This window comes from Argiope bruennichi, chromosome 5, assembly GCF_947563725.1.
Source record: "Argiope bruennichi chromosome 5, qqArgBrue1.1, whole genome shotgun sequence".
Taxonomy (NCBI): domain Eukaryota; kingdom Metazoa; phylum Arthropoda; class Arachnida; order Araneae; family Araneidae; genus Argiope; species Argiope bruennichi.
Window position 1 is genome coordinate 8,444,020 of NC_079155.1, and position 12,107 is coordinate 8,456,126.

At 26.8% G+C, this 12,107-nt stretch overlaps 1 protein-coding gene across 7 annotated transcripts in view; it reads right to left on the reverse strand.

The window, feature by feature from the left end:
* The window catches only part of LOC129968472 (zwei Ig domain protein zig-8-like), a 270,080-nt gene that overhangs the window by 174,065 nt on the left and 83,908 nt on the right, over positions 1 to 12,107 (reverse strand). The window contains exon 1 of one of the 7 annotated variants that reach the window (XM_056082386.1): positions 10,455 to 10,519. The exons of the other annotated variants lie outside the window; for them this stretch is intronic. The gene's annotated coding sequence lies outside the window, so the exon portion shown is untranslated. Of the gene's footprint in view, positions 1 to 10,454; positions 10,520 to 12,107 lie in introns of those variants that run through there. 7 annotated transcript variants of the gene reach the window in all.

Consider the following 12,107-nt stretch of genomic DNA (forward strand, 5'->3'; position numbering starts at 1 on the left):
AAAAATTGTTTAAAAAAACTATACATTTTTATAATTTGTTTGAGGCAGACAACATGAAGACTAATATTATTCATAATTTCCAACTAGAATTGTGTGTCTGTACAAATTATAATTTAAGATATCATGTTTCAAAAAATAGGCTAATTAGCTCATTAAATATTAATTAATTAATAATTAGTGTAATATGGTTTTTTTCTCACTGAAATGAGTTTAAACATATATTAATAACCTACTGTAAAAAAACTGGATTTTTAAAGTTAAAATTAAAAAAGAAATCTTCAAGTGTGTACGTATACCTTAAAAGTTGCAGAGCTTTAAAATCGTGAATATTTTTGCAATCACATTCGCATGTCAAACATAACTAAGCATGTCATTTAATTTATTTCACTTTACTCTATTCTAAAATCTTTTTTTCCACTGCAGGAAATTGAGTTGATTCTTAAATTAAAATGCAGAGAGTTTGGCTTGAATAGAACCAACATTTATTAAAAGGACAGTACATAGTCCTCACATTCGCTCCAAATGAACTTGCTAATGTGTGATTAGAAGCCATATTTCTCGAGTTCTTAATATGCAATGGATTTGCAATAGAAATTGAACTCTAATCGTCTATTTTCCGTTTGAAATATATCGAGTTGGAGTTGGATTTTAATGGCACAAAAACCAAACATGGCCATGCTGCGTATGGCGAATATATGGACATTTGGTAATGTAACATTACTGTGAAAAAAGTTCTAAATTATGAGTAAATCATTTAAAAAATGGTTAAGTATTTAAAAGCAAGTGGTACAAGATAAAAGCAATCACATGATGTAAGAAGCCAATCAATTGCAGAAAAAAAAAGATATTAGAGTGGGGATCCCCCCCAATAGATCATTAAGAGATAAAACCGTTATATTAAAAAATGTGTGTAACTGAATAGTACGTTTGGCACGTACTACAAATGGGTGCGGTTTCACAAAAAAATAAATACTTATGCTTAAAACATGTATGCCTAATAGAGATCTGGAAGAATATTAATAAAAAGATTTATTTGCTAATGAGTTGTCGATGTATATCATGGATGATTTAGCTATGGATAAACGTAACCAATCTGGTCATCTAACATCAACTACCCGTTATTAAATACAATAATTTCAGATATTTTTTGCTCCTGCAAACGATGAAATGATCTCCAAAAATAAATTGAACTTGAGACTTTTTAAAAATTTAACCTCCGTTTGTGAAGACACTTCATAATCTATTAACATGTTAATTGTTATAATTCATGACTGATGTTTTTGACTATCTCTCTAAATAGATTATCTTTTCTTTGCTATATTTAACTGTAGTGGAGAAGCGGTCGTTTAATTAGAGACATTAGACAGCAGATGTGAACCACAGGTGACAGGTGATTGGATGGCACTTAACGTATAGCAGCCATGCAATGTAGTTTCATAATGCTTAATGAACAGTAATATTACGTAAATTATGTATATTCGGAAACTTCACAGTGAAATCTAATGTAGACTCTTAGACCATTTTTGCAATGTCTATACTAATATCTCAGGCTACAGATATAAAAAAGAAAAGTATGCAATACTTTCAAAAATGTGGAAGGAATTCCACGTTACCATATAAACATGAATTTTATCAGCAATTCCTTTGAAGATGAAATTGATTATCATGTTACGCATTTATTTGATAGTTTTTATAAACAAACCACCACAATGCGTTAACCGTTGAATGAAAGTTATACTGAAAATCATCCTATGGTCATTTAATACCGTCTATCTTATTTTCCTAAATTTTACATCAGGATGAAAAAAGGGATTGTTCGTAATAATGAATAGTTATTATTTTTTTTCACTTCTAATATTAACATGTGATAACATGTTCATACCTAATACGAAAAAAATCTCTTCTAATGTGAAAAAAGTATTTTTTCCCCTTTCTAAGGCATTTCGAAATTAAGATAGATGGTGATGGAAATAACAAACATCGAAATTGATCACAAATATTCTTTTCTTTCAATTCTATACTTTTTTATTGAGAGGCATACGAAACTTAGGAAAAAAATGCTTAAGACAAATTTCAAAATTTGATATTTTTCATGTTGACATTTTTAGATAAACTATTTTTATCAAACCAATCATAAATAATTTTTTAAAGCATTTGCTTGCCAGGCGCTTAAATAAACCGCAAAATTGATAAAAATACAATTCTTTCTTCTTTAGCTAAATACTTTTTTATGCTAGCGAAACACTATCCACCACATCAGAACGTTGGTATATGAAAAAAAAAAGTGAAAATGAGTATTGATATTTTTAAAGCCTGCATAAATTATTTGTAACAACAAATTTAATCAGTAGTTCATATGGTATCTAATTTGGTTTCAACAAAATATCTGGATAATTACAAAATTTCAAAGCTCCTAAATTTTGACTTCCTTGTTGCCACAGTCAACAAAAATAACGCAAAAGAAAAATAAAATCTTTCTATTTTTAATGAATAAAATAATATGCATTCAAATATTTTCTTTGTTTCTAAAAAAAAAGTCAAACTAGAGTGATTATACAATTTATAATATTAATACAACGCAAGCATAATTTCATGAAATTTAAATAATGCAAAGATAAAATAATGTGGATAATAATCTTCGAACAACAACGAATAACAATTTTTCTCCATATCCATTCAACCATGATTATTAAAACAATTTAAAGCGTGGAAGTATATTTTTCCATAATTTTAAATTACTTAAAGCCACGTTTAAAAAATAATTCAAATTATTTAGCAAAATGGAATGGTTATAATTCAAGATTATTTTTATGCTTTTATACATTTTCTCCGATAAAGAATAGCAGACGTAAACATTTTATTATCTAAGTATACCAACCATTACTTACATAAAATAAGCTGTCATACCTTGTTAGAAGTGGTGGAATTTTTTCTTAAAATAAAACGATTTGCTCACAGCGAAACATAAAAAAAAAAACAGAGCATCTAGCAGAATCATATATATTTATATTGCTTTTAATAAAAATAGTTAGATTATGATAGATTATAAAGTACTTAATTTTCCATTGTTATTTTATACCGATTACCTCACTCGTTCCTTAAGTCCCTATAAATAAGAAGTTTTGAAGTTTATAAAAAAAGTCAGGGAAGTAGCAATTTAAAATGTGCAAAACAACATGGAAATTAATCCTCGTTGTTCGTTTAAATTAAACTTTTTTCCCCTCCTTCAAATTCCTTCCTGTGCACTTTAGAGTTGATAACAAATACCTTTCAAAATATAACCAAGTACTTATTTTCTTTAATTATGTCTTGAATTTTAGCAGCTCTAAGCAAAAAATAAATCCTTAATTAGTTTTGTTATCGCATTTCAGAAGTTTCTTAGTAATCCGAGATATTTTTTTCTGATATTTTTTTTTTTATGTGTGTTCTTCTTTGAAGGCACATATTTTCTTCACCGCATTCTTTTTTTTATTTCAGGAGTGTAATTAAATACTTAAAATAGCTGACAGCCGTCCGTTCGTTTTTAATTAATATTAGAACAGTTTAGTTCAAGATCATTTTTATTTTAATGACTTACTTTAAACCACAGAAAGAACACATTTCTATTAAACGTTTACCGAAAATTTTTGAAACCTAAAGGCAGCTTGATTACGTCAGTTATTCAAAAAAAAAATTCATTCATATTTTTTGATCTGAAAGAAAGTAATCGATAAGAAAAAGAAGAATTAATTTATTAAAAAAATGTATTAAGTTAGTCTGTTTGTATTTTATTGGAAATAGTTCATAAACTTGATCTACTCTGTTGAACTAGTTATGCGAAGTATGCTAACCTATCTAGTAGAATGTTGTGCTTCTTTTTATCTCAAGAACAGTTCGAATTCTATTTGGCGTGAGCCCAACAACACTATTGAAAAGTTGTTAAATGATTAAAAGCAGTTTAAGATGTACTTAGGGACGAAAAATCATGAGGTACTCAATAATATTTTGTATTTTGACGGGGGAGAAAAAACTGTTTTTAATGTAACGATTCCTTCTGAATTATCTATTGATATGACTAATTTCGTTGTCATTTTAGTGTCCTTAAAATAATTTTTTTCAATACTATCCCATTTAAGTAACGAAATCTCAGTATTTGTGAATATAATTTGTCTGCAAATATGTTGTGAAATCCAATCAACTGAATTTGATATCTTCATTTTTCATGTATAAAGATTTAAGACGCTGCAGAGGATTTCCCGAGCTAATGTTCTATTGTCAGACAATTTAAAAAAATACTCCTAAATTATCCATTTATGATAGGTATATATTTATAGTTTGAATTAAATTCAGAATCAGTTTAATATTAACTTAATCTCATCAGATAAAACAAAAAGTCAATTAAGATTGAGCGAGGATGCATTTGCAGTAAAACAACACTCTTGCATTTTGAGCTAAAGATATAAAACTATATAAAAGAATTTACCAGATTTTTATTACAACAAATATGTATATATATGTCTTAGTTAAACACCGTAATTGAAATGTGGTATGATCTATGTGATTCAATTACATGTGATTATATGTGATTCAATTGCATGTGATTATATGTGATTCAATTACAATAACTGTGAAACAACGATAGTGATTTCTTATATTATTAGAATTAATTAGAAAGTAATTCGAAAGAATAAGAAAAAATAATTAGACATCAGAATTAATTACTAAGTTAATTTTTAGTCTTTAGAATGCTAAAGAAGGATATCAAAAATAATTCTTTTGAAGTAAAGTTAATAAAAAGTAGCTGAACTATCTTTTGTTATGATAAAAATGATAGTAACTTGTTTCATTTTGGATAAACTTTTACAATTTATGCTAGTTTAAACCATAAAAATTATGAAATTTTATCGAGAATGTTCACCAATTCATTCTAACTTATAAATATTTTAAAGCATTGTTAAGCATTTCCTTCATACGATAAAATAAAATTCAACATTTTAAAAATTTTGCCTCTCATTGAAAGTTATTAAGAATAAATAATTTGGATATAAATCAGAGAATTCGCAGCAAACAGAAGTGGGTGTAATTTTAATCGGGAAAGATATTACTTTGAAAAGAGACTAAAAAATGTTAACAGAAATCAATGGGAAAATTTCAATTTATGACTAGACATTTTGAAATATACTTTTCATGAGTGCGGGCATTACACTATCTATAATTTGCAAGTGCAATGCTACTATCGTAAACGAATGTGCTTGGATACCAAGTATTTAATTATATAAATCAAATTCGCACAGATACTATGATTTTACATCAAGTCCTTTTCTTCTGAAATAAAAAAGGGGCCCTAAAATTTATTGGCACTGTGCATTGAATTGCATGCTTATACCTTAAGTATAAATTACCCAAATTTTAAATATTGTTTTGAAAAATGTAGCATTTTAGAAATTACAATGAAAAATTTTCAAGAAATTGATTAGAATTGAATCATTTTGATTCAATAAAAAATTCTTCATATAGTATTTTTTTACAAACTTTAAATTGTCAGTATGTGCGATTGTTAAGGGGTTCAGTAAAAAAATCCGAATTAATGTAACAGTTATTTATTAACAAGTTACATTACACACATACAATTTACAAAAATTTAGAATAATTTTAAGATGTTCTAGTTTATGTAAGTGCATGGATCAAAGCTTAGAAAAACACACCGTCACCTGATCTAAACTGAGTCATAGCACCACAAAGTTTCAGAGGGCGCTGTCTCTGACGTCATCAGTCAGTTATCATTAGTATTAGAAGAGCGGTTACAAATATAAATTTATACAAAATATTTTCCGAACGCAAATTCTGAAATTCAAGGTAACTTCAAATAGTAAGCATTTTAAATAGCATGTTAGTGTTTGCTTTGGATGAATATAAATTGATCGGTAGATTTTGCACTTTTACATATTCTTTTATTTCTTGATTATAATAATCGATCTTTACAGAGATGAGATCACTAGTAACGCTTAGCAGGAATTTCCAGCAGAAACAATCATTACAACATTAAATTAACATTAAACTTTGTGTAAAGTTTGGGATGCTGAGTTATCTTGTAACATGATGTTACATATCAGTGTTTGATTATCATTGCTGTGTCTCGTCATTGTGGGAATATTAAAGCTTAAAATAGTTTTATTGAGTGTCAGTGCCGTGAATATGATTATTTTAATAGTCTTTGGGCCTCAACTATCTGCAATCTTGTCTGCAAATTATAATAAGATTTCCTTTAAGCATCAAAATAAAAAGTGATTTGGTTTCCTTTACTTAGATTATTAAAAATAACATTAATGGAATAGGAATAGTAAATAATTCTCTTAACAAATTGTTCAGTAGGAAATAAAAGAATTGACCTGGCTCATAGGAACAATAATTTATTGCGATAATAATCTAGATTAAATGCTCTCCTAAAAAGAATGAAGCACAGCCATTGAGGGAAGGAACCTTATTTGATGCATTTCTTAGCAATTTATTATTTGAATTTTTATTGCAACTGTGGCGGCTTGCCAGCACTTACAAACTAAATTATAGCTATCACTACTTACTATGTCAAACGGTCGAAAGGATCTTAATATTTTTTCCCAACTCAAGAGAACTATTACTACTTGTTCTTGTTTTGTTCTTAAGTTTTCACATTTTGTTCTTTTTGTGTAAAATAAAGTCTTAGTTTTGTTCCTTAGTCTTAAAACCGCAGCATTTTTTTAAAGAGCTCAGCATCTAAGTGGACATCATCTAAGAGCTCAACATCAACATTCACCAACTTCCACACAACTAATAGCTACATATAAAGAAAAATTTCGGTTTCTCAATAGAGTAGTTAATTTCTAAAAGCATATGCATTATTTGATTCAAGTAATTTAACAATTTCGTAAAAATAATTAAAATTATTGGTCTTCTTATTTATACAAATCTGACTCATGGTTCCATCGATCTTTTACAAATATTGGAAGTTTAATTTAATTTTCATAATTCTATAGTTATAACTGTCCATATTATTTGCAAATTATATTAGCAAATGCCATATTGTTAGTATTCGTTATAAGAAATATTAAATATTGAAAGAACTATGTATGCCAAAATGCTTTTACAAACATTAGTTTTAAAAATACCTTTATATATATATATATATATATGCAGTATTGCGCACTGTAAACGAAACAAAGTCATATGTTCTTCTTTGCACGGCATAATCTGATAAACGAGGTTACTTTTCATTGAAAAATACATATCAGTACTTTTTTCAACTAACAAAATTGTAAATAGGCTTCTTATCAACGTTTCTGCTATCATAGTGCTCTTACGCATACTAAAAAGCTTTCCCTGGACTGAAACAGAAACTTAAGAGAAAAAATAAATAAGATAAATTAATAACACACTATTCACACAGGCTTACGCAACGATTCACGATTCCCAAAAGTAAATTTTTCAAATTTACGAGCAGAGGCAGTTTGAGATTAGAAAATGCCGCAGAAGCATAACTGAATCTAATTTCTGATATTACCGACGGTTGCATTTTACGACATCACATTACTGACAAAATCTTAAAACATAAAAAAAAGTTAAATTAAAAAGAGAATGAAAAAGTAAAAGCAAAACGAGTAAGGGAGGGTGGGGTGGGGGTGGATATGGCTGCGTCATAAAAGTTTCCAAAATGAAAGTTGTGCGATGTTGTCAATTATTTTTTTTTTCCTCACACAAAATTCAAAAATAGCGTGCTCCAGATGTGAATCTTCTGTTTTTGTATTTTGTTTTCAGTTTTTTTTCTAGAGGGACGGATGAAGAAGTGCCTCACAGAAATAGATATATATCAGGGGTATATACAAATCCTTGTATCCAAAATCGAGTCTAGTATCCTGTGTTTATTTTTCTTGTACCATCCTCTCTCTGCATATGAAATGTGGCTGCGCAACTGATTAATAAAATTTTCTTCCTTTATTTTTCAGCATGTTTCCGACAGCTGCGAGTTTCTGTTCTGCGTCTCTCTGACTAGAAGATTCGTGTCGCTGCTGAATAACAAGGTAAAAGAAGGAAAGAGAAATAAATTATTGCAACTCTCGTGTTGTCATTAGAGAGAAAGTATCCCTAGAATTTTCATTTCATCTTCATGGATAAAAGAAAAAAAAATATTTTTATTGGATATTATTAGAAATTAGGACATTATGAGATTGAGATTTATTAATGTAACCATGTTCTAGAAATAAAATATTTGTGAAAAAAAAATGAATCATGACTATCTATTTGTTATTCTATGAGTACCCTTCTATTTGTTCACATTTTATTGATAAATAATTAATATTCCTTCTGAATAATTAATGAAACAGATTTAGATACTAGGGATAAAATTAATTATTTGATTAGATTCTATTTTTTTTTTTTAATATTTTCAAAAGAAGTTGAATAACATTATGTGTAAATCTCCAGTGGCGATGTGTTTAAACTTATGATTTTTTGCAATTGATATTTGTTTGCGAAGTTGTTATATTAAAATAACAAATAATTTTTATTAAGTTGAACTAAATGTAAATTATTAATTTTAATTTTCATTGTTCAACTGTTATTTTTATTATATAAATCGAAATTGTTGATTTCAATGTATGTAATGTAAGCTATGAATTCAAGAGAATAATTGGGTCACAAAATCGAAAATTTGTCAAATCCTAAATTATATTACCAAAATATTTAAAATAAAGAAATTAAAACAGAGGAATGCAAATTTAAAATGTCTAATGTCAATATCAAATAAAAAATAAAACATTCCTTAAAACTTATTAGAATCATGAAAAAAATTCTCCTGAATATTAACTGAATTCTGTCAGTTTAATCCAAAGCTTTTTCATTTGAATCCATTACATAAAATGTTTAATATGAAAAAAAAATACGAAATACAAAGAAACATCCATTTATATACATTTAATTTAAATTCTGCATTCAATTAAAAATTTGTCCTTTAACAGGAAATAATTGAAAATTACAAATATTTACTTTATTATAGAAACGGCAAATTAAGATTTTCTATTTCTAAAATTTATACATATAAGCTCTTTCCAAATAATAAACTGCCATATTATATTCTCAGATATATGTCACAGACATATTCTTTTTTCCAATCTATTTTTCAAATTTACAGAATATTATTTTCTATGTTAAATTACAAAAAACTAATGTAAATTTCCTGTTCAAAATAACTAATTCCATTTAACGATTTTTGAATTCAAAAATTCACAACAATTATTTTATTGTTTATTATTAGCCAAAATTTTATTTTCTTTAGCTGAACTTTCTTTTCTTTTTCCAAACTTTTTTCAGGGGCTGTATAAGACTTCTTTATAGTGATGAATATATTCTTTGAAGGACTGCAATATTTTTTCAAAAATACATTATTATTCTAATACATTGTACTCAATCTGTATTGTTCTTTAGAATTCCCCAAATCCAGTTCCTGTCATCATACGAAATCTCCTGAGTATTATTTACTTTTTGGAAACATCACGCTACAAATGTAAACGACCTAGAAATGTTACGGCAAAGGCAGCTTGTTTTTTTTTTTTTTTTAAATTCGAGTTTTATATATAGCTTAGAGGAAGGTCTTGGACTAGTAAGTGCTTCCAGCGTGAAAAAAAAAAGCAAATAAGTATAAAGTGAGTAGCTGATTCTTTATTTTCTTCACATGTTTGGCGCCAGACATTGTTAAAGAGTGTGCCAGGTTTTGACTCATCGTCAACAGTTTCTTTCCCTTTCTGGTTCAGTAAACATACCCGATAAAATATCTGCGAATTTTTAAACTTGTTTAAAGTGATTAATATCATAACTTTAAACATTATGTGATGATTTGTTTAGAGATTCGAATGATGATGTATTTTAGGTTTCCTTGCGAACTAGGATGTGATTGTAGTTTTGAGTATAATTCTTTATATTTCAAAATTATACTTTTAATTATCCTTTGAAAATGAAACTTTCTATTCCGAATTCTTCTGTCTTTTCATTTTAATTTAAGGACAAAAGGTAACTTGTATTAAAATCCCATAATTTGTGTTAAAGTATCCAATAAATTAATCAAACTTAGAATTATTGTATTATTGAAATAAGATATATTCGATTTGTTATATAATTATTCGTCACTGACATAATATATATCCCAATTATATCATTTTTTAATTATATATTCTGCAATAGCATGATCGTGAATGAAGAATTAGGCTTTAATTTTTTTGTATATTCATTAGAGTGAAAACAAATAATCATTTAAAAGAAATTACAAATAAAATTTCAAAAAAAACTTGGAAGATTTATTAAAAGTTTTGTAATTAAAATTTAGAATGTAGTTTTAAAATTTCAACAATTTTGAAAATGCGTATAGTTTTTAAGGCAAAAAAGATTATTTTTGTATCTATGAAAATTTTTATCTTAATATGCATATATTTAATAAAATTCATAATTACTTCAATTTTCTAACAGCCTACAAAATGATCATCCAAAGGTAAACTGAACTCTTCACATACCTGAAAGAAAAATAAGATATTTATAATCAAATAATAAATTTACTAAATAGATTTTATAATAAATCTAAAAGGTAAAAATGCATGAAATTATTTTCCAAATAGAGTATAAAATTAAGAAAAGATAATAATGAACAAAAAACATGAAAAATAAATAAAATGCAAAATGTTCTGGTATTTTGTTTCCTTTCGCACATTATTTGATTGAAGTGAAAAAAAAAAAAGATTCATAAATATACCAATCAGGCCATAATTTTGTACACTTTAATAATTCTTAGTAAGGTCACGTAAAAACAATTTTGATTCGCAAGAAATATTTAATAATTTAAGTGCACATTAATTCATAATCTATACTTTCTGGTCTTTTCATTGTATAGTAATGCAATTCAGGGTGCATGGAATGCTTAGATAATTTTTTTTTTTACACAGATTACTTAAAAAAGACTGTGATGTTTTGAAAATGCCGATCTTTTCAAATAGTTATCTGTTTAGTTGGAAGTACCATGAATTTGTACATGAGGAGTCACCTTGTTTGTTGATGATGTTGTCTTGTAGATGAGGAGTCGATTTTGATGCAATTTGATTATCAGAATTACGGAACAATAAATGCTATGATCATGTTGGAACGACGTGTAGTACTTCCTACAAAAGATGGGGGAAAAAAAGGTTTCTATAAATGACCTTAATGCCCATCGAGCTCGACGTGGAACATAACACTCTGCAGACGACTTTTGTATCTTTCCCTGGGATTGTGGCCTATAATTTAGTATCATTTTAATGCAATTTAATTAATAACTACCTAAACGAAAAAATGATTTATTAAAAAATTATGCAATTTAATAAAAAAGATGTGTATTTAGTATTTTTTTTCATTAGTAACCGTTTTTTATTCTACTTTTAAATAAATATATTTTTATTTTTATTTTCCTTTTAAATATATTTCGAATCTTTACTTTTTTGCCGAGCAAATTTGCGTTACAAGCTTTATAGTTAATTACCATTATTATCGTTAATTTTTTAGATAATTTTACTTTAATGTTCCCATTTCTTGATAACTCCATTGATAATCTGTTTAATATTTCCCTCCAATATAAATACTAGCAATTACTTCAAAAATATATCATTATTGCAGAATTCTTAGATAATTACCAAAGGTAGTAAGAACAAACTATAAATAGTAATATAATAAAATTTTGTTTGATATATCTTCAATAGATAACTATTAAATAACTTTGATTTAAAGATTACAAAAAATTGTAAATCAGTGATAGGAAATAATTTTTTCGAATAAATAAAAACATCTATAAAATAAAATAAATAAATTTAAAAATTACAGTTGTCACTTTTAAAACTAGCCATGAAAACGAAAACACACGTAATATCTGAAAATAATTTTAAAACCTTATTTTAATGTATAATTTACCTTCTTCCTCCAGCAACTATTTCCAAAACTGTATACCAGATATGCATCAAAATTTTATCTTCATAGTAATATAATGAAATGTCATATTTTGCCTGACATATCTTCATTATAATTAGAACATAATTATTAAGTAATTTTAATATAACTAAAAAATGTAAATCAGTGATAGGAAG